General features: G+C 38.3%; 1 protein-coding gene and 1 pseudogene across 2 annotated transcripts in view; one reads left to right on the plus strand and one right to left on the minus strand.

Annotated features, from left to right (window-relative positions):
- Positions 1–15222: 15222 nt before the first annotated feature.
- On the minus strand, positions 15223–21535 carry LOC308639420 (thioredoxin domain-containing protein 17-like; annotated as a pseudogene). The gene is made up of 2 exons: positions 21520–21535; positions 15223–15680 (listed from the first exon to the last, which is right to left on the minus strand). The product of its transcript is annotated as a thioredoxin domain-containing protein 17-like (transcript).
- A 683-nt stretch (positions 21536–22218) lies between these two features.
- GNL3L (G protein nucleolar 3 like) overlaps positions 22219–24030 on the plus strand; it is a 33711-nt gene continuing 31899 nt past the window's right edge. Inside the window, exon 1 of the mRNA XM_081277323.1 lies at positions 22219–22373. The gene's annotated coding sequence lies outside the window, so the exon portion shown is untranslated. The remainder of the gene's footprint in view (positions 22374–24030) is intronic.

Consider the following 24030-nt stretch of genomic DNA (forward strand, 5'->3'; position numbering starts at 1 on the left):
TGGTAAGGAGAATGGATTTGAGTCTACAAGCATTGGAAAGGTATTGAAGCAATGATTTTACATGCGGATCCCACTGAAGAAGGTACTGTAGTCAATTTGAGAAAAGAATAGAAAGTGTTAGAGTGTATCATAGAATTATGTAGGAAGGATAAGTATGTTCCATGAAATTCTTCACTTTGTGTCATATGTAAACAGAATCATAAGAAAATAGAATCCCTTTTGTAGGTATTTCATATCTAAAACCTGATGAGATACACTTAAAAATTAAGTTTTTAACTTGGGGTTGACATCGTTGCTGTGGACTGGATTGATGGTGGACAAGATTAGGAACTCATTGCAAATAGAGATAATGGTGAGTTGACAAATGCTGAAAGTAGTGGCAGTTTAGATAGGGAGAGGTATACAAATTTAAGAGATATTTAGAATTGAGAGGATATGGTGTAGAGGCTTGGAAGGGGAGGTGGGGAGGGAGAACTCAAGAATGATTCTCAGGGACTGCAGATGGTGGAGCCAGTCCCTCATTGAAGTGAGAAAAATAGAAAGAGGAACAGGTTTTTCTGGGGAAGAGCAAGAATTAAGTTTTGGATATGTTAAATGGGACATGCTCTTTTGAAATCCACATGGAAAAGTCAAGTATGTGGTGGTATATTCTAGGGAAGTGGTCTGGGTTTTGAATATAAAGGAGAGTCATCAGCATAAAGCCAGGCACAATTGCACACACCTGTAATCTTAGTGACTTGGGAAGCTGAGGCAGGAGGATTGCAAGTTCAAGACCAGCCTCAGCAACTTAGTGATGCCCTAAGCAACTTAGCAAGACTCTGTCTCAAAATTTAAGATAAAACATTCTGGAATATAGCTCAGTGGTAAAGTGCCTGGGTTAAATCCCCACTATAAACAAGCAAACAAATAAATGCCATGAGAATAAAAAAGATCAGTAAAGATAAAGCAAAGAGTGAAAATGGAAGAGGATTTATGACTGAGCTCTACAGAGTTCCAACTTTACTTGTTGGGTGAAAAAGCAGGAGCTGGCAAAGAGACTGAGAGGTAGGGTCCTAAATAGGAGTGTGTCTGGGATCTTTTAAGAATGTTGAGAAGTCAAGTATGATGAGGAATGAAAAGAGTCCATTGGATATAGCAACATAGTTACTGTTGGTGACCTTGATAAGAGCTGTTAGGATGAACACCAGAATGGATGAAGAGTGAATGGATACATCATTCATGAGAGTGTAAATTGATACAACTACTCTAGAAAAAGCTGGGCATTTTCTAGTAAAACTGAATGATACACATACTCTATCACCCAGCAGTTCTAGATATATATCCCAGAGTAGCAGTTCTCACAGTGTGGTCTGGGGATCCTGTGGAGTTGGGCGGAGCCAAAACCATAATACTAGTTATTTGCTTATTTTACTCTCATTCTCTCAAGAATGTAGGAGAGAGTTTTCCAGAGGCTACTTGACATGTGATATCACAACAGATTGAATGTAGAAGTGATATAAGAATCCAGATGTCTTTTATTAAGCCATACAGTAGAGATTTATAAAAAAATGTATAACAGAGTCACTTTTCTCACTAAATTATTTTTGTTTTGGAAAACATATTCTTCATAAAAACCTTGTGTGAAATTAATATATTTATTATTGTTATTTTGAAATGGATATATTTAAACTTTTCCAATTTTAATTTCTTTTTCTTTTTTGGTGGTACTAGGGACTGAACACAGGAACTAGACCATGCTAGGCAAGTGTTCTACCAGTGAGCTACATCCCCAGCTTTTTTTAAAGTTTATTTTTAGACAGAGTCTCACTAAGTTACTAGGTTGGCCTCAAACTTGCTATCCTCCTACCTCAGCCTCCTGAGCCCCTGAGCCAATGCACGCTGCTTCCTCAGTTTTAATTTCTAATACAGCAAATATCAATTGATATTTGATATTTAATATCAATATTGATTTTAATTGATATTTGATAATATTTTATATTAGCCCACATAAACTAATGTTATTTGGGGTCTGCAATGCTTTTTAAGAATGCAATCTGGGCACAGTGGCATGGGTCTATTGTTCTAGCTATTCAGGAGGCTGAGGCAAGAGGATTGCTTCAGCCCAGGAATTGGAGGCCACCTGGTCAACATAGATGTGTCTTAATTGAAAAGGTGGAGACCTAAAAAAGGGGGACCTAAGACCAAAAAGTTTGGGAACTGCCCTTTAGAGCAATCCTTGCATATGTGTACTGAGAAGCACGACAAAAATATTCACAAAAGCCTGTTTATGATAGCAAGAAACTGAAAACACAAACATAGGATGAATATGTTGAGATGTATTTATATAATAGAATATTGTAAGGAAATAAAAAAATGACTGTACTGTAGCTACATGTATCAATGTTGATGAGACTCAGGAAACTAATGCTGATTCAAAATAGTCACCAGAAATATATTTCTATAAAGCTGAAAAACATGAAAAAATTAAACAATATATGGATACAGTAATATGTTGTAAAATCATACAGAAAATGAATGAAAAAGGAAAAATTCTGGACAGCAGTTACCTCTTAGGGAGGAGAAAGAGATGTGACTAGTAAGGGTTCCATAGTGGGGGTTGTCACTAATGAATGATCTGTTTTTGAACCTGGGTGTTAGGGGAGTCTATAGGAACTTATTGTTTATTCAAATTTTACAGATAATGTATATTTTAAATTTTATAATCTATATCATTAAAATCATTAATTTTTAATGTACAGTACTAGTTGGTTAGAGTGTAATGGGTATGTAGATTGTTACTGGACCCTCACTGACATCAAATGGAAGGGAACACCTACCTTTACCCCACTGAAGTATGACTAGGTGTGTAGAAAATTCTCTTGAGCAACTTGGCTACAAAGAGGAACAGAGCCCTGGGAGACAGGGTAATGGTAGTATTAGGGTCAAAGTATGATTTTTTTAAAAGATGGGAGTTAGTGGACTATGCTTGCTGCTGGGAATGATCCAGTAGAGAGGGAGAAAGGGAATAATGCAAGGGAAAGGAGAGGTATGGGTCAAGATTCGGGGTACCACACCTCAGAGAGGAGGAGATCCATCCTCGAACTTGTCCTGCCCTAATTTCTTCATCATAACAGGTAGGAACAAGAAAATGAACACTGACACTGGTAGGTTTAGAGATTCAGTGGTGGGAAGATGAGAGACCTGTAACAATTCTCAATGTCTGATGGTTGGTTTCTATTTTGTCACTGAAGCATGAATAAAGGTCATTTTCTATAAAGAGAATAGAAATGTTAGTCTTTCCTAAAAGTATGGTTGATAGAATTTTTTTTCTATTGATAGCTTAGAAAAGTTTCAGCTTCACAACAATAATATCTTACACTTGTTTGTGGTACTAAGGGTTGAACGCAGGGCCTTTTCCATGCTAGGCAAACACTTAACCACTGAACTATCTTACCTCAGCCCTATCTTACACATATTTAGGACTGCTGTCAAACTTGGTAGAACCTCTGTTCATTTCTTTCAGATATGAGTTGAAGATTTGGGGACAGGATATTTTTGGTGTTCATTAAACAAGGACTTGAAGGGACCTGTGTAAATGAGGGGTCCTGAAACTTAAGCTTCATTGACTTCTATGTAAATCTACCTCTGGCCTCTTAAAACTTCCTCCCCTTCTAAGAATCTTATTTTATTTTCTTTGCTTTTTCCTCAGTTCTCCCAGAGGACTTTCCAGTTTCTCTGAAATAGCTAGATTTGTCTCTCCTAGTAGATGGTTAGAGCTCCAGAGAATAAGGAGTCTGGATACACTTACCCTAGAGGCTCTGCAGTTCTCCTTTAGCAAGCTGTCATGGAAGCGGTAAGGCATCATGGTCAAACATAAAGGCTTTAGAGACTGGCAGAATAGAATTTTTTGTGCCTCAGGTGCATGGAACAGGATTCATTCCAATCCTTGGTCTATGATATACTCTCACCATTGGTCCTGGCTCCTCTGTGTGACTCTGGACAAGTTACTTATCACTTGAAGTGTCACTTTCCTCATTTGTAAACTGTGGGTGCTAATAATAAAACCCACATTGGAGTTCTGAGGATTTGATGATATAATCCACACAAATGCATGCACACTCTCTACTAACACTTAATAAACAAGAACCCTCTCCATAAATGGCACTCTATTATGGGTGTAGGCTACAGTAGTGAATAACAAAGGCATGGGCCCTGCCTTTCTAAGTTCATAGTCCAGTGGGCCCCTTGCGTCCAGTGCTGGTCCTAATATAGCCAAAAGATTTGTGAATAGTTGTTGTATTGAACTGAATTTTTTGTCTATATTTCTCTATCATTTGCCTGTCCCCCAGCCCAAGTTCTCCATCACTGTCACCATCTCTCAAACATTCCCCAATCTCTGTCTCTATTTTATTTTCTCTTGTCATTTTGTTTACATATGTTTGGCTGTTTCTTTTTCCTGTCCCTCCTATTCTCTCAAACTTTCTCCTTGCTCTTGCTGTCTCACTTTCTATATGTTAGTTATGTTGGGGTACACCTTGTCTCCCATCTTGCCCCTAATTCACGGTCCTCATCTTGGTCAATGTCTGTCCTTATATTTGTAACCCTGTTGCTCTATCTCATCTGTTTCTGAATTTCTGTCTTTTCTGTTTCTCTTTCAATTTCCTTGGCTCCTGTCCTCCTGTCCCCTATCATTCTGTCCTTACTTATCTTATCTCAGCTGTCTTCCAGTCCTCATTTTTCTAATTGTGTTGCTGCATTCATCTGTCTGTTCTCCACCTGTCTTTCTCTGGTCTCACCTTTCTGTCCCAATTTCTATATCTCTGTCTTCATTTTTTCTCTGCCCCCTTCACATTTTTTGCTTCTATCTCTTTGTCACTGTTGGAATAATTAATCCTAATCCTTGGTTCATGACATATTCTCATTATTGGGTCCAGGCTGGGGCTTCACTCCGTGCTCCTCTGTGTGACCTTGGGCAAGTTACTTATCACTTGAAGTGTTGCTTTCCCTATTTGTAAACTGTGGATGATAATAATAAAACCTACATCAGAGTTCTGAGGATTCAATGATATAATCTACACAAATACATTCACTGTCTGGTGCTAAACTGTTTGAATTCCAATGCTAGCAGTGCCACTGACTTGCTGTGCCTCAGTGTTCTCATCTGTAGAATATGAATAAGAATAGTACCTGCACTTCATAGTATTACTATGAGGATTAAGTGAGTTTTAATATTAAGCACAGCTTGTAGAATGATGCCCCACATAGAACAAATGCTCAAAAATGTTAGCTGCAATATCAGCATCTTCCTCCTTATTGTCACCAACGTGTTTATTTCCATCTTTGTCTATCTAATCCCAGTTACCCCCTCACAATCTGTCTGGTTCTGTTATCATCTCTGTGTCCTCTTTTTGTGTGTGTGTGGTACTGGGGATTGAACCCAGGGGTGCTCTACTACTGTGATACATCCCCAGTCCTTTTTAATTTTTGAGGCAGGGTCTCACTAAGTTGCTTAAGACCTTGCCAGCTCAGGCTGGCTTCAAACTTGCAATCCTCCTGACTCAGCATCTGAAGTCACTGGGATTACAGACGTGCTCCACTAAGCCTGGCATGTGCCCTCACTTTCAATGGAGTTGCTTCTGTGACCCCAATCTCTATCTCCTCCTATATTCCTACCTAATTTCAGTTAGACTCTCTTTCTTCACCCAGCTTACTTCATTTCTCTGTATATCTTTACCCATCCATCTGTTTCTTTAATCTCCATTTTTTATAGTCTGCTTCTACCTATCAAACCCTATTTCTTGGTCTCTGTCTCTTTGTCTTTATCTATCTGTTCCTGTTCCCATATCAATTTACTTTTAAAAAATCTTATATTCTTTGTCCCCATCTCCCTGTGTCTTCCTCTGGCCACTCTGAACAATTAAATTGGAATTGGTCTGGTAGATAATGTAGAGCTATAAAAGGATTCAGGAGGAAGAGGTAGGCCTGGCAAGAGGCAAGTGGCAGGGTGTGGAATTTCATGGCTCTGCCAAAACCTCCTGAAAGATGTGGCCTCCGAGGTCAAGGTTAGCAAAACCCCCCTCAAATCAGCCTCTTGAAGAAAGACAAAGAATGCTGCATTTATTGGGAGGACCAGGAAGGGGTATTTTTCTGAGTGAAATTCCATCCGGAAGCTGGAATCCAGAGCATTTCCTGTTGTAATGTTTCTTCCAGACTTAGAGAGTCTGAACTTGCCACGTAGCATGTGCACTCCATATATATATACTTCAACAGTGAAACAGAGATGCATACACCATCTACCACTGTTAGAGACCCAGGCACATGCAGAGACATACAGATACACATATGATCACAGATTCTCACAGACGCAGTCGGAGGCATGGAATAGCACACAGAATGAATCATCCACTTGCAGAGATACAGATGTACACCAGGACATTGAAGGACCCATGAAATTACCCCCTTGCAGCTCAGGGATCCATGTAGATACTGAAGAATAGCTACAGAGCGAATCATCCAGCCAATTTCCTGTTGAAAAACTGTTCTCTTTCAGTCTTATATTTTTGTATAAACAGAAGCACAGCAGAGCATCATGTATAAACACACACATTCATAGAAGAGTACACAATCATATACAGTCCCAAATATTCAAAGCCAGAGAATCACACATAACCATTTTTTTCTTTTTGCTCAAAGTGCAAAAGGAGCCAAACTTCCACTGGCCCCCAAATGACAGGCATGCTGCTCCTCTGGCGCTCCCCTCTCTGTGAAGGCACTGCCAAGGACTTGAGCCAGAAACCTGACTGTTAGGAACTAGACAGAAATAATCTGAAAAATCAGATAAGAATTTTTCCCTTGAGAAATAGAAAATGACAAAAATGATATAGAAAAAATACAGAAATTGAATAGACCACTAAGTATTAATGAAATTGAAATGGTAGTCAAGGAACTCCCATCCCACCTCCAATCCAAGCCCAGATGGTTTTATAGGTACATTGTGCCAGACTCTCCAAGAAACTCTTTTATTTTTTATTTATTTTATAGGATGCTGAGGATCAAACCTAGGACCTCATGTATGCTAGGCAAGCACTAAGCTACATCCTTAGCCAACTCCTTTCTTATGGAAGTTATTCCAGAAAATAGAAGAGGAGAGAAAGCTGCCTGGCTCATTTTATTAGTCTAGTACAATCTTGGAATGTTGATTCTAAAACCAGATAAGGACAATAAAAGAAAATAAAATTATAGGTTCATTTCTCTTATGTGAAAATCTCAAATGAAATATTAAATTATAGAACCCAACAGTATGTTAAAAATATAAGATGATCAAATGGAATTTAGTTCAAAAATTAAAGGAGAATTAGTTCAATCTTAGAAAATCTATCAGTGCAATTCATCACATTTTTGGTTATCTCAATTAATGTAGAAAAATCATGTCATACACCTATAAACAATAAAAATCATTAGTAAATTAGGAGGCCAATTTCATAAATTGGTTAAGGTTATGTACTCAAAATTTACATCATACTTCATATTAAATGAAGAAATGTTAGATGTATTTCCTTGAAGATCAAGAAAAAAACTAGATATTTACTTTCACCAATAACTGTTTAATACAGAACTGAAAATTTTGGTCAAGACTATATGGGGAGAAGGGCTGGGTATGTGGCTCAAGCGATAACGTGCTCGCCTGGCATGCACGGGGTGCTGGGTTCGATCCTCAGCACCACATAAAAATAAAATAAAGATGTTGTGTCCACTGAAAACTGAAAAATAAATATTTTTTAAAAATTCTCTCTCTCTCTCTCTCTCTCTCTCTCTCAAAAATAAAGACTATATGGGGAGAAAGAGAAATGAGAGATGTGAGGGCTAGAAGAAAATATATTAAAATGATTCAACAGACATTATTAGAAGGTTGCCAGATATAAAATCAACTTATAAAAATCAATAATATGAACCAGCATGGTGTCACATGCCTGTAATCCCAGCTACTCAGGAGGCAAAAGCAGGAGAATTGCAAGTTTGAGGCCAGCTTTGGTAGCTTAGTGAGATCCTATCTCAAAATAAAATAAAAAGGTCTGGAGGTATAGCTCAGTAGTAGAGCACCCCTGGATTTAATCTCTAGCACCACCACCACCAAAAAAAAAAATCAATAACATTTTTTTTACTTTAGTAAAAAACAATTAGGAAAATGTAATAAAAAAAATAATACACTTAAGTAGGGAGTGGTGGTAAATGCCTGTAATCTCAGCTACTTGGGAGACTGAGGCAGGATGATGGCAAACTCACAGCCAACTGTTTCAAAATGAAAAAAAAAAAGGCATAGTGATATAGCTCAGTGGTAGAAAGGGCCCAATTCAATCCCCAGTACTGCCAAAGGAAAGAAAAAGACACTTAAGATTAATCACGCTGGCATGGTGGCACATGCCTGTAATCCTAGTGGCTTGGGAAGCTGAGACAGGAGGATCCTGAGTTCAAAGGCAGCCTCAGCAATGGCAAGGTACTAAGCAAGTCAGTGAGAACCTGTCTCTAAATAAAATACAAAGTAGGGCTGGGGATGTGGCTCAGTGGTTGAGTGCCTCTGAGTTCAATCCCTGGTACCAAAAAAAAAAAAAAAAAAAAAAAAAAAAAAAAAGATTGATCACTAGTTCAAAATATGAACTTTTTTTTGTTGTCCTGGGGATCAAATCCAGGCCTCTTACTTTACCACTGAGCTACAATCCTAGTCCTTAACTTTTCTGGATGTCAGGATAACTATAAAAACAAATGTGAGAAGAGGCTATGCAGCAAAAAGCTTTTAATATGTAATATGTATATGTAAAGAAAGTTTAAAAAATATTATGACAAATCTTTCCTATCAATAAATACAAATGGTCTTAGCTCATTGGATCACCAAGCAAAACCCAACTGCTATATTCAAGCATGTTAACTAGGGCCAAGGATGTGGCTCAATAGTAGACCACTTGCCTAGCATATGCAAGGCTCAGGATTTGATCTTTAGCAATAAATCAATATCTATCTATCTATATAGAGATAATCAACTAAAATAAATTGATTCCAAAAGGTTAAAAATAGAAGAATGGGTTGATACGATGGTGCACTGTAATCCCGGTTACTTGGGAGGCTGAGGCAGGAAGATTGAAAATTTGAGTTCTGGACAAGTTAGCAAGATGTTGTCTCAAAATAAAAAAAGGGGGGGCTGGAGATGTGGCTCAGTGATATAACACCTCTTGGTTCAATCCTCCATATCAGAAAAAAAAAGAAAAAAGAATGGGCACCAGGTACCATGGGGCAAGTACCAGTAGCTCTGGAGGCTGAAGCAGGAGGATTGCTAGTTCAAAGCCAGCCTCAGCTACTTAGCGAAGCCCTAAGCAATTCAGTGAGACCCTGTCTCTAAATAAAATATAAAAAGGGCTGGGGATGTGGCTTAGTAGTTAAGTGCCCCTGGGTTCAGTCTCTGGTTTTAAAAAGGAAAAAAAAAAATAATGGGCAAAGATGTACAAGACAAATGCAAATGAAGAAAGCAAATAATGCAATCTTAATATCAGACAAGTTAGGAACTCAGAAGAAAAAGCACCGATTTATTGTGAAACTCACAAAAAACAAGGAAAGACTGGGAAACTGTCACATATTGAAGCAGACATGATCATTAAATGCAATATGGTATCTTGAATTTGAGCCTGGGATAGAAAAAGAATGCAGTGGAATAACTGATGAAATCTGAAAAAAATGTGGACATTTTAGTTAATAGCAATATACCAGTGTCAATATCTTAGTATTTGACAAATGTAGTTATACATGATGTTAACAGAAGGGAAAACTAGGTGAAGGGTATATGGAAATTCTGTATTACCTCTGTAAGTTTCTTATGAATATATTTTTTAAATAAAAGGTTATTTCAAAAAAACATTAATTGTGACAAAGAAGGCGGCCAAAATTTACAATGAAGATATAAAAGTTTGAATATTTTTGAACCAAATAACATAGCAACTGTCAACGAAATTAAAATGAGATTCAGAGGCCAACAGATAGTAAATTGAAACACACTAAAACCAAGAGAAATTTAACTCACCTTTTTCATTCCAGGACAGATTAAAGCAATAGAAAATCCAGTAACAACATAGAAAACTTAAACAACAAAGTCAATATTAGGCCAAGAATAAAAATCTCAATAAATTCCAAAAAGTAAACAGAAGATATTTTTCTCTAATCACTACTGGAAAAAATAGAAGTTGATATAAATGGATCTTTTTTTTTTTTTTTAGAGAGAGAGAGAATTTTTAATTTTTTTTTTTTTTTTTAGTTTTCTGCGGACACAACATCTTTGTTTGTATGTGGTGCTGAGGATCGAACCCAGGCTGCACGCATGCCAGGCGAGCACGCTACCGCTTGAGCCACATTCCCAGCCAATGGATCTTTTTTTGACTTTGCAACAACTCTTGGATCAAAGGAGAAACTCAAGCCAAAATTGCTCAATTTTCAGACAATAGTGGTATTGAAAAACTACATATCCAGAATCTATGGTACAGTGAAAGCAGTGATTAGAGGAAAGTTTATAGCCTTAAAATACTTATATGAAAAACATGGAAAAAAGTAAATGAATAAACATTAGACTCAAAGAGTTAGACAAAAAAAAAAAAAATCCTAGCAGCTTGGGAGGCTGAGGCAGGAGGATCATGAGTTCAAAGCCAGCCTCAGCACAAGAGAGGTGCTAAGCAACTCAGTGAGACCCTGTCTCTAAATAAAATACAAAATAGGGCTGGGGATGTGGCTCAGTGCTTGATTGGCCCTGAATTCAATCCCTGTACCCAAAATTAATTAATTAATTCAAGGAGAACAGAAGGAAAGAATTAACCAAGATAAAAACTTGAATCAAAGAGTTAGAAAACATCTAGATAACAGAGGATGAATGAATAAATGTACTGATCCTGTGAAAAAGAAATATATAAGCTCTTAGATAATGTAGTCCAGAAAAGAAAAAGAAAAGCACCAATATACAAAATAAGAAATTAATAGATGAACAGAACTATAGCAAGTAGACTTTTAAACATCAAAAAAGACTTCACACAACTCTACACAAATGGTTTTAAAGACCTAGGAGAAATGGATAATGTAGTAGAAAAATATAACTGACCCTAAAAGAGAAAATTCCAAACAGAACCATTTCCTTGGAAGAAATAGAGAAAGCTTTAAGGAGCTATGCACCTCCTAAAAGTATTAGACCAAGATCTTTTCACAAGGGAAAGTTCGTTAATATCAAACAACAGATAATCCCAATGCTATTTTTAAATTTTTAGATCTCAATGCTATTTTTATTTTTTGAGCCTAAAGGAACATTTTGTGTAGTGCTGGGGACCAAACCCAGGACCTCATGCATGCTAGGAAAGCAATCTACTAGTGAGCTGCAACCCCAGCCCCCAAACACGTTAAAATCTTTTTATGAAGTGAGTATAATACTGATGCCAAGATCTGACACAGATTCTACAAGAAGCCAGGTACAATGGTACATGCCTGGGATCCCAGTAACTTGGGAGGCTGAATCACAGGTTCAAGGCCAGCTTCAGCAATTTAGCAAGACCCTAAGCTGGGGCTGGGGTTGTGGCTCAGTGGTAGAGCACTTGCCTTGCACATATGGGGCCCTAGGTTTGATCCTCAGCACCACATAAAAATAATTGAAATAGAGGTATTGTGTCCAATTACAACTGAAAAAAAAGACCCTCAGCAACTTAGCAAAAACCTGTCTCAAAATAAAAAGTAAAAAGGACTGGGTATGTAGCTCAGCAATAGAGTGTTCTTGGTTTCAATTACCACTACCAAGAGGAAAAAATAGAATATATCAGAAAAAGAAAACCATATAAATTAATCCTTACTTATGAATCCTGATGTAAATCACAAAGATTTACATCAGGTTGTGATTTACATCAGGATTCATAAGTAAGGACTAAGGACTATGTGGAGTTTATTCCAAGAATGTAAGAATCACTCAATATTAGGAAATCCATTAATACACATTATTAAATCTAAGTAGAAAAATAATATCAGCATCTCTAGAGATGTCAAAGATTTGTTTGACAAAACTCAATATTATTCTTTTTAAGGAACTTTCAATAAAAGAAATATATCGCTTCTTCTTTATATGATGTTTTATCTTTCTTTCTATTGATAGATTCATAGATTTCCCAAATTCATCATTTTACTTAAGCAGAAAATACTCCCAGCATTTATATGTTAAAATCAGAATTCAGGTAATGGTATTTACTTACTTTCTCTACTATAAATTTAACATTGTATTGGAGGTAGTAATCATTGCAATTAGAAAAAGAATAAATTAAAAGTATATAATTGGAATGGAGGAGAAAAAGCTATTACTATTTACATGATAAGATTATAGAGCCAGAAAACTCAAATGAACCAATAGAAAAACTACTACAAATGAGAAAAAATCAATAAGGTAGCAAGATATAAAATTAATATATAGAAATCATCCATTTGGAAGATGTATAAAAGAAAAGGCTACATTTATTAAAGAAGAAAGATATAATAACTAGAAACCTTAAAAAGAAATGTCTAGCTGGGTGTGGTAGAACACACCTGTAATCCAAGACTCTTAGGAGGATGAAGCAGGAGGATCACAAGTTTGAGACCAGCCTAGGCAACTTAGTGACACCCTGTCCAAAATAAAAAAGGGATGGGGATGTGGCTCAATGGTAGGAGTGCTTGCCTAGTATGTGCAAGGTCCTAGGTTCAATCCCCAGAACTGCCAAAAGAAAAAAATTATGTCTCAAATCTTTGTGAGAAATATTTATATCACCCTAAAGAAAAATGTAGAGGTACTCCATGTTCTTATAAAAAATCAAAATCATAAAGATGTCAAATTAGTTGCTTTTTTTTGAGATGGGATCTTACTATGTTGCCCAAGCTAGTCTCAAACTCCTGGGCTCAAGTGATGCTCCTAACTCAGCCTTCCAAGTAGCTGGGACTACAGGTATATCACTGTGCCTGTTCAAATTAATTTATAAATTCAGTGTAAGCCCATTAAAAATATTTACTTTTTCTGAAATTAGAAAAGCTAATTTTAATGTTGATAAGGGAAAATAATAAGGGGCTGGGGATGTAGCTCAGTGGTGGACTGCTTACTTAGAAATACATTACCCCAGTAATACATAACACACACACAAAGCAAGCATGGCCAGGATATCTCTGAAAGGAAGAACAATGATAGGGGATTCCTGCCATAATAATGATTCATTAAAAAAAATAAACCTGTCTCTGTTGATTTCAACTGGGTTAGCTGGCATGTGCCTGCACTTGGTTGGTGGCTTGGCCAGAAGTAGATTGCTATAGGATGCATCAGCTGGGATGACCAAGTTCATTTTATTTATTTATTTTAGTTTTAGGTGGACACAATATCTTTATTTTTTATGTGGTGCTGAGGATTGAACCCAGTGCCTCATGCATCCTAGGTGAGTACTCTACCACTGAGTCACAACCCCAGCCCCCAAGTTCATTTTTACAAGTCTTTCACAGTCCTCCAGTAGGCTAGTGTGGGTATATATGGCTGTGGTAGAGGTCCAAGAGAGGAAGCAAAACATGTAAGAAGTTTTTTTCTAAATCTGTGCTTATAACAAGTTTTCTACTATCCTGTTAGTTAAAGCAAGTCACATGGCCAGACAGTGTGCAAGGGTACCATGAAAGGTTGTGGATACAGAGATAAATGAAAAACTGGGGTCATTAATGAAATATGTCATAAAAATTGTGACTAAAAATCTGGAGGTGGTATATGCCTGTAGCCTAATCTACTTGGGAGGATGAGGAAGGAGGGTTGCTGCTTGAGCCCAGGAGTTCAAGGTCAGCCTGGACAACATAGTAAAACCTAATTTTGAAGGGAGAAAGGAAGGAATGAAGGAAGAAGGAAAGAAGGATGAAAGGAAGGAAAGACTAAGAAAGAGAAAGAGAAAAATAATTAAGAAATGACAATAGAAAGGAAGAAATAAACTAAAAGAGAAAGAAAAATTGGAAAGGGCAAAAGAAAGAAAACATTTACATTTGTTTAGATATAATTTACTTGGAAAAAATCTATTAGCTAAGTCAAAATAATGACAAACTGGAAAAAATTCCGAAAACTGATACCGCTGACAAAGATGTGATATCTTTAATTATACAACAAGGTTCTAGACATCAAAGAAAGGCCAACAATCCAACAGAAAAGGAGAGATGATAAAAAGTTAATTCATAGTAAAAGATATAAAGATAATCCTTATACAAATGGAAACATATTCAACTTTACTCATAATAAGAGAAATACAAGTTAAAACTACATTGTGATACCATTTCTCACTTAATGCAAAAGGATACACCACCTATGGAGTTCAAATTTAGCAATATCTATTAAAATTATAAATGTAATTTTGGGGATTTATCCTATGGAAATATCTGCATATGTATGCGATATCTATTCACTGTAATACCAAAAACTAAAAACACCCCAACCATGTATCAGTCAGGGACCACAGTCATTAAATAAGAGTGTACATCCACATAATTTAAGACTCTAAGGCAGTCATCTATGTACTGTTATAAGTGGCTTTCAAAATAGTGAAAATGCTCTAATGCTCTGATGTGGAAAAACCTCCAGGTGTATTATTAAGTGAAAAGGCAACATATATAACCATATGGAGAGTATGGTACTTTGTGTAAGGGGGCGGTAGAATATACATTTATAGTGTTTGTAACTGCAGAAAGAAACATTGGAAAGAGAAAACAAATGAACAAAACTGATACAAAGGGTGTTTTTTTTTGGAGGGGGGGTCAACTGAGTGGACAGGGGTAAGTGAAATGTTTCAAAGCACAACTTTATTTTTTAATAGCATTCTTTATTGTTTAGACAAAAGCTAATTTTGGCTTCACCATTTATTTATTGCTAAAATAAATTCAAAGCAAGTATGCAGTTTCTTTTATACTAGAGCAAACCAGGAAATCAAGACACAATTACCATCATCAAATCTTTTTTTTTTTTTTTTTTTTGATACTGGGGACTGAACCTAGGGTGGCTTAAGCATTGAGCCACATCCCCAATCTTTCCTTTTGATCTTTTATTTTGAGAGGCAGTCTCGCTAAATACCTAGGGCTTCACTAATTTGCTGAGACAGGTCTCGAATTTACAATCCTCCTGCCTCAGCCTCCTGAGCCACTGGGATTATAGGCATGTGTCACCATACCTGGCTCTCCCATTATCTTCCATCTCTACCATCATCTTCTAGACAACAACATGTCCATAAGTTTGGCCTGAAGAAACTCAGATTCTACCAGTTTTTGAGGCATTCCATGTTTAATTAGTGTAGGCACTGCAGGTACTTTCAATTGGTTTCTGAAATCATCATTTGGATCTCTCCAGTAAGATTTTTCTCTTGGCAGTGGGTGAAAATACATCCTTCACTAATATGCTTCAGCCCCTCTTGAACAACTGGTTCAGCCTGCACACAGTAGGGATACCAGCTTTTCCCTTCAGAGTCCTTAGTACTGGTAAAGTAGGAGAAAATGGTCTTGTCTGTTGTGCTGCTTCACAGCCTGATTGAATTCCTCAAAACGCAACATGCTCACTTCCTTGTAGGTAGACATGAGTACTGTGCATTGCATGGTGCTGGAAGAGCCTTCTCTCAAAGCATAATTTTAAAATACTTTGATATTCAGTCCAGTTACTCAGGAGGCTGAGGCAGAAAGTTCACAAGTTTGAGGTCAGCCTGGGCAGTTTAGCAAGACCTGTCTCAAAATTAAAAAAAAAAAAAAAAATTGAAAACAGGAATGGGGATGTAGCTTAGTAGTAAAGTGCTCCTGAGTTCAAACTTCAGTACCTAAATAAATAAATATTGAATAGTTTTGATACTGAAAATAAATGTATATTAGCTATAGAAAATATATAAAAACAAAACACAATAGTAACCAAAACTCTAAAGAAAATATAAATTAATATAAAATAATTCTAAAGAGAAAACCTTAAACTTACAGAATACAGAAGAAGACATGCTGAACAAATTAGGAGATATTCCATGCTCTTGGATGGAATCAGTTAATATTACAATGCTGTCAACTTCCCCAAATTAATTTATAAATTCAGTGTGATCCCCATCAAAATCTCACTTGCATTTTTAAGACCTTGATAGATTTGATTTAAAACTTATGTAATGATATAATGAAGATAATATTAAAAGAAGACTAAAGAGGAAAAAAAAACACCCTATCAGATGTTAAGATACATTATAAAACATTAAAACCAATGTGGCATTAGTGCAAGACTAGACATAGACACACTTATACATATCATAATATGGATATGATAAAGTTGACATGGCAAATCAATGGGAAAAGGAGGAATTTTTAGTATTTGATGATGGAAAATCTGGTTTACTGTGTGAAAAAAAAAACTATCTTCACCTATCACCACTTGTAAGAATGAATTCTAGCTGGGTGTGGTGGTGCATGCCTGTAATCCCAATGGCTTCAAAGGCTGAGGCAGTAGGATCAAGAGTTCAAAGCCAGCCTCAGCAACGCCCCTGAGTTCAATCCCTGGTACAAAAAATAAATAAGTAAAAAAGAATGGATTATGGATTCTAGATGGAATAAGGCCTATATTTGAAAAGTGATACTATGAAATTAATGGAAAAATAGGAGGGGAATATCTTTTTGAGTTAGGAAGGGTAAGTACTTTAAAAATAAAATCCCCAGGGCTGGTGATATGGTAGAGTGCTTGCCTAGCATGTGCAAGGCACTGGGTTCAATCTCCAGCACCAAATAAATAAATAAATAAAATCTCTAAACCTCAAACTACAAAGTGAAACTTGTAATCCCAGCTACTAAGGAAGCTCAACAGAAAGACTGTAAATTCAAGGCCAGACTAGACAACTTAGTGAGACCTATCTCAAACTAAAAATTAAAAAAGCACTGGAGACATAGCTCAGTGGTTAAACACCCCTGGAGTCAATGCCCAGTACTGTAAAAACAAGTAAGCAAACAGCCAAACAAAACAAAAGAAAAAGCCCACAAAGGGAAAAAAAAACTGATGAATTTTATTTCATCAAAATTAACAATTTCTGTTCAAAGTCTAACATTTTCAAAGTTACAACAGAATATTTACAATGTCTGAATCTAATAGCTAGACTCTGTTAGAAACTCCAGTAAATCAAAATGAAATCCATAGGAAAGATAGGAACTTCAACATAAAATATGAGCTATTAAGCAAGCAATTTACAGAACAGGTGTTTAACACACATATGAAAGGATGCTAAAAATGCATTAGTATACAAAGAAATATAAGCTAAACCAAAATACTGAGTCACACCTGTTAGACTGGCAAAAACTAGAAGGCTGGAAAACATCAAATCTTAATGAGGGGCTGGGGATGTGGCTCAAGTGGTAGTGCGCTCGCCTGGCATGTGAGCGGCCCGGGTTCGATCCTCAGCACCACATACCAACAAAGATGTTGTGTCCGCCGAGAACTGAAAAATAAATATTAAAAATTCTCTCTCTCTCTCTCTCTCTCTCTCTCTCTCTCTCTCTCCTCTCTCACTCTCTCTTTAAAAAAAAAAAATCTTAATGAGGATGCAGGCATATAGAAATCCTTATATGTGGTCAAAGTATGGGACTGGTACAGCCATCCTGGAGAACCATTTAGAAGAACTGGTGTCCAATGTGAAACTAAATATATATGTACACTTTAGGATACAATCGTTCTGCTCTTGGGTGTATGTTCCAAAACAAATTATCTCTTGGCACAGTGACATTCACCTGTAATCCCAGCTATTTATGAGGGTGAGGCAGGAGTATTCCAAGTTCAAGGTCACCCTTGTCAACACAGTGAGTCCTTGTCTCAAAACAAAATGAAAAAAAAAAAGGAGAGGGGATTTGGGATGCAGCTTAGTGGTAGAGTGTTTGTCTAGTATGTATTAGGTCCTAGGCTCAAGTAAGCAAACAGACAAAAGAAAAAAACCCTTATTGCAAAACAAATCCTCATACAGGTCAATAAGGGGACATGTACAAGGATGTTCACTGAAGTATTATTTGTACCATTGGGGAGCTAGAGACAATCATGCTGTCCATTGAATATTTAGGGGAAATGCAGCAAAAGCGCACTAGTTACCATGAGGAGGTAGAAGCAAGGGATTAGAAGTATACATAAAAACAGAAGAATGGATGAACAAAGCAACAGAATGAGATATCATTACTTAAAATAAAATATACAAACACAAAGCATCATCAAGGAACAACTTGATATTATGTGCCTCCTGAGGTGATACAATATGAAATAAAGGATATTTTCTATGTACTCCTCTTGCTGAAAACATTTAATCTGAATCTAACCATATTGAAAGAAAGCATGATCCCAGAATGTGGGACATTATACATAACAATGAGCCTGCAAGATAATCTCAACTTGAAGCCAGCTTGAGCAACTCAGTGAGACCCTGTTTCACAATGCAATAAAAATGATTGGGGATGTAGTTTGTGGTAGAGAGCACTTGCATAGAGTGTGTAAGGCCCTGGGTTCAATTCCCATATTGAAGAAAAAGGAAAGGAAAAGTACAACTATCCTGGACTCCTCAAAAATATCAATGTCATTTGAAACACACAAAAAATATAGGGAGGAGAAAGCCAGGTGTGGTAGCACATGCCTGTAATCCCAGCAATTTATGAGGCTGAGGCAGGAGGATCACAAATTTGAGGTCAGCCTCAACAGCTTTAGCAAGATCCTCAGCAACTTGGTGAGACCTTGTCTCAAAATAAAAAATAAAAAGGGCTGAAGATGTAGCTCAATAGTAAAATGCCCATGAGTTCAATCCTCAGCATACTCCCTGAAATAGGGGGGAGGTACAATAAAAAACCCACAAAGATATAGGGGTCTGAGCTAAACTCTGAGCCCTTGGCTATATTTGATATTACTGAATAACTGCTAAATTTTCTTAAGTGTGATAGTGGTATTGTGATTATGTAGAATATTTGGCAAAATAGTAAGGGCACATGGACTTTCATTATACTTTTCTTCTAACTGTCCTGAATTTTGAAAAATTAAAAATTTGAGGAAATATATGCATCTAAAATAATACATCTATTGCAAGGTGGCAAATGTAAAGATATGCATAAAATATCTTAGATTGACTGTGTATAGGAGGGAAATGAAAGTGGGAAGTAGAGATGAAAGTGATTTTAAGTAAAAACAGAAACCTTTCATTAAAATAATACATATTCATCATATAAATGGAAAACACAGAAAAGCACAAGGAAGAAAATTAAATTCACTGATAATCTCATTTTCTCCATCAGTAGTTCTCAAAATATGGTACCTAGACTAGCAACAATAACAGCTTCTTCGTCGTCGTAGTCATCGTCATCATCATCATCATCATCATTATTATCACTACCACCATGCTTGGGAACTTTTAGAAACGCAAATTCCTGGGTCCTAAACCCCCTAAACCAGACTTACTGAACCAAAACTCTGGGTGTGGGGCCCAGTAATCAGTAATCCAGTGATTCTGATTCTAGCCAAAGTTAGAGAAATAGTGATCTAGATTCAAACTATTATTAACACTTTGTTGTAGATCCTTTGAGTCATTTGAAAAAATATTATTTGAGGCATTCAAATAAGTATAGAGAATAATGCAACACACACCCATGTACCTACTACTCAGCTCAGAAGATAAAATATTAGACAAAACAGTTGAAGTCTCCTGTGCATCTCTCTCTCTTTCTGTTCCTATTTTCTTCTCCAGAAATAATCACCATTCTGTTTTTGGTATTTCTATTTTTAAAATACCATTTCAACAACTTGGGAGACTGAGGCACCAGAACTGCAAGTTTGAGGTCAGCCGGGGCAACTTAGTGAGACCATGCCTCAAAACAGAAAATAAGGTCTAGGGATGTAGTTCAGTGGTAGAGTACCCCTTGTTCAATCCCCTGTACCCCCCCCCAAAATATGTGTCTACATAATCTATAAACAGCATAGTACATTATTTGAGATTTAAAACTCTATGTAAAGTAGTTTCATACTTTGTGTATTCTTCTGCAACTTGTATTTATCTTGGCATTATTTTTGAAATTTATCTGGGTTCATGCATGCAACTCTTACTCATTCTTTGTGTGTGTGTATGTATTTTTTTTGAGACAGATTCTTTCTCTGTTGCCTATGCTGGCCTGGAATTGGTGATCCTCCTGCCTCAACCTGATTCATTCATTTTCAATGTTGTATAGTATTGTGTTGTATGGCTATAGTACAATTTCTTTATTCATTCTCCTATTGGTGACATTCAAATTTTTTTTTCTCCACTACAACAGTTCTGCAAAGATTACTCTTGCACATGCCTTCTTGAGCATATGTATAAGAATTTCTTCAGGATTTAACGTGTAGGGGAGATCTTCTACCTATCTCCAACAGGAGAACTGTTGGATCCCAGAGCCATCTTCAACTATTCACGCAATTTGTAATTGTTTTCTGAAGCAATAGTACCAATTTTTATTCCTATCAAAGATTTGATTACATTTGTTCTCTACTGTATTTTCTGTGTACTAAGGATTTTGTTTAAAAAGTCCTTCCCCAAACCAGGTACAGTAGTGCAGGCCTATAATCACAGCTACTCAGGAGGCTGAAGCAGGAGGACCTATAAATCTGAGGTCAGTTTAGGCAACTTGGTGAGAACTTGGGTCAAAATAAAAATAAAAAGGGTTAGTGGTATTGCTCAGTAGTAGAGTGCCCCTGGGTTCCATTTCTAGTACCACTCCCCTCAAAAAACCCTTCCGCAGTTAAAGGCCACAAAGGTATTTTCCTGCACATTTTATATTAGCTTTATAGTTTTACCTTCTTATTTGCAGTCCACCTTCTTATGTAGAATAAGTAGAGATCTAGGGTTTTTTTTTTTTTTTTGTGAGTTAAATTTCCCAATGCTATCTATTAAATTGTTCATTTTCCAATGATTAGAGATATAGGCTTTAAACTCACCCGTTTTGTCAAATTTGCTGAAACCAACCTTGTACCCATTTTGTGCTAGGTATGATTGAGAACTGGAAGACATATGGTCCCTAATCTCAGGGAGTTCACTCTACTGTGGAGATATAGTCACATAAACAACTACAGTACAATATTCAGTGAGGTGGTAGGTTAACAGTTATATACAAAGTGCTCTGGGTTTTTACTCAACTGTGAAAGTTCATAGCAACTTCACAGAAGTGATAGGAGTTAGGTCTTTCAAAAAACTGAATTTGCAAATGCGGGAGAAATGTGAAGGTGGCCAGGGCTAGTTTGGTGTCCAAAGGAATTTTTATGCCTCTATGGGGAGAGGTTACAAGTCTTTCATGGATATAGGGCTAGGGAGTGAGATTAGCATGTGCTAAGGGGTAGGAGGGCTGAGGAAGTCATTTTCAGCAGATGTGCTTAAAGTGGAGGAACATACCCTCCGGGTAAAGCCCCACCTACCCTCTGCCCCCTCCGGAGGTCTAGATTAGAGGAAGAGGAGGGGCTGGAATTAGATTACCAAGGAGAAGCCATTTCAGACTATTTACTGTTTTTAGGGGTATACCCACTCTCCAACCACGTCAGGTGCTCCTCGAAATGGTTTCTGGAAAAAAACAAAACAAAAAAACCTTACTTGGTCCCACTTCAGAGACACAAATTCATTCTTTCCGCAAACGCTGCTCCGCAATTCAGGGAAGGAGGGAGGAGGGTCAGCATATGGGTGGGAGAAGCTCCCAAGTTATTCCTGGCTCCTTCTCGGGCAGAGCCTGGCCACGGATGTGAGCTTCTGCAGAAAGTTCTGGGAGTGGCTGCCTCAGGGTTCATCTGGAGCCCTGTGAGCTGGGAAGGTTGTTGGGAATAGCTAACCCAATTCATTTCAGGTGGGAAATTCTCGGCTAGACATGTGACCCAGGCGGCCATTTTCTCATACCCTGCCGGTCGCCATCTTCCAGGCAGACAAAGAACCCCCTCCCCTGCCTACATCCGAGGCAGGCTGAGTTATTTCCTGACCACTAAGATTTGGGAACATGCTGATTTAATCCTAGAGAGAGTCCGGTATACAAGATTCTGTCTTACAAGTAGGTTACATGACCTTAGGAGGAAATCCGATGATTCCCCTTACCATTTCCCCGCCCCCTTCCCCACCCCCGCTATTTCTTAACCTACGAGGCAGTCAGGAGGCGGGGCCGGCGTGGGGGCGGGGAAGGCACCGGAAGGTGAGAGTAGATAATTTGAGACCCCGCCTCTGAAGAGAACGCGCAGCAGGCGGAGCCGAGCTCGGCGACGGAATCACGCCTCGCGAGGCTGAGATCCGGAAGTCGGAACCTAGCCGTACAAGCGCATGTCCTCCGTCCTGGTAGTTGTGCTACCCTCTCCTCTGTGATCCCCGCCGGAAGTGTAGGTAAGAGACTCTTCTCCTCTTTTCTCTTGGTGAGCGCTCACCCAGCCGGCAGCGCCATAAGGATCGACTATTTGAGGTGAAACCAGAGATGCCTGCCAGCTTGGAATAGAGAGGTAAACGGCTGGCTCTCTTCCAGAGTAGAAAGGCCCGGAAGGAGGACAGGGATAGTTCCGCACGTGGACATGCGCCAAACTGAATTCTCGCGGGGTTGAGGCTTTGCTCCACCCCATCTAGAAAGGTGTAGACCCCGGAGGCACTGCCGAGAGGCACAGACCTCACTTGTATGGAAAATCGTTGATGGCCCTCCGCCCCTCGGGATAGTGAGACTCTGTTTCGCTTTACTCCCTTCGGTGTTAGATGGATATCAACCCGCCAAAGGTGTGGCGACATCGTCCCCACCATATAGGGACACAGTGGCCACTACAGGGCTGAGTGGCATAGACCTCTCCTGGTTTAAGACACAGATCCTAATTGAGGCACCTCATCCCCCAGGACAGGCTGTGATGTATCTCCCAATCATTATTTCTGAGCTGAGAAACATGTGAAGCGTTAGGAAATCTCTTTTCCTGATGTAGACCCAGTGACCCACGCAAGTCTCCACTTCTGCTGAGTAACAAAAGCCCCGCCCCCACTGCACTGCTGCAGAGCTGATAAGATCACCCCTTCCTGGAGTGGTTAGAGGCACAGGCCTCAGCAAAAGGAGAACCTTGCAAATTACTCCTCCTTCCTGTGCTAGAGGGAGTCCTAATTGTGGAGAATTAAACCCAACCTCTGCACCATATAGTAGCGCTGATTTACTGTATTTGTAAAGGCCCACCCCAAAGTGCCTCACAGCAAATATGAACGGATGTTAATATATGAGGAGGTCGTCAGTGGAGCCCCTCGAGGAATCCCCAGCTAGGAAGACTCAGATTTTTATCCTCTCCTTGTGAAATAGACACAGAGACCTCCTTCCAAGGACTTATAATTAAATGTAGCCAAGGGAGAGACCTCACTAGAACAGAGGTGCAGTTCCCCCACCCTGTAACGGTAAGAGGTACCAAAATCACCAATCACCCTATAGTGCAGTGCACATAGGCTTCCTCCTCCTTATCCAAGGTACAGGAACTCAGATTCATTTCTCCTCACCCAGGGTAAAATAACAAGACACCCCCTATCTGTCAATATATGAAGAGATAGATCCACATAAAAGTTCCACCATCCATGGAAGGTTTCAGAACAGCCCCCTGCAGGCAAGGTGTATATCCTACTCATTCAAAGCTGCACATTTTCCCTCTATTAGTTTGGTACTGATGTCATCTCATGGTGAAATCAGGCATATCAGTGCTGCCCCATAGCCCTTTCCAGGGTAGAAAGACCTAGAACCCCTCCCCTCTCTTCCTAATAATTTGGAGATACATTCAATTGTACTTCTCTCCCATGTACCAGAAGTGCATTCAGCCACTGCTGGTTTCACATTTCTCTGCACCCCAGAGTAGAGGGACAGATGACAGCTCCCCTGAATTGACAAGGTGTACACCCTAGTCACACATGCAGGCACAGATTTCCCTGCTCTAAAATTTTGCACTGACCTCAATCTCATGGACACATAGGTAAGAGGCCCCTTTTCCTCAGGGTAGACTCCTGGAATCTATCCCCACCATTACTTCAACCAGGG

This window comes from Spermophilus citellus (genome assembly GCF_964194105.1).
Source record: "Spermophilus citellus genome assembly, chromosome: X".
Classification (NCBI taxonomy): domain Eukaryota; kingdom Metazoa; phylum Chordata; class Mammalia; order Rodentia; family Sciuridae; genus Spermophilus; species Spermophilus citellus.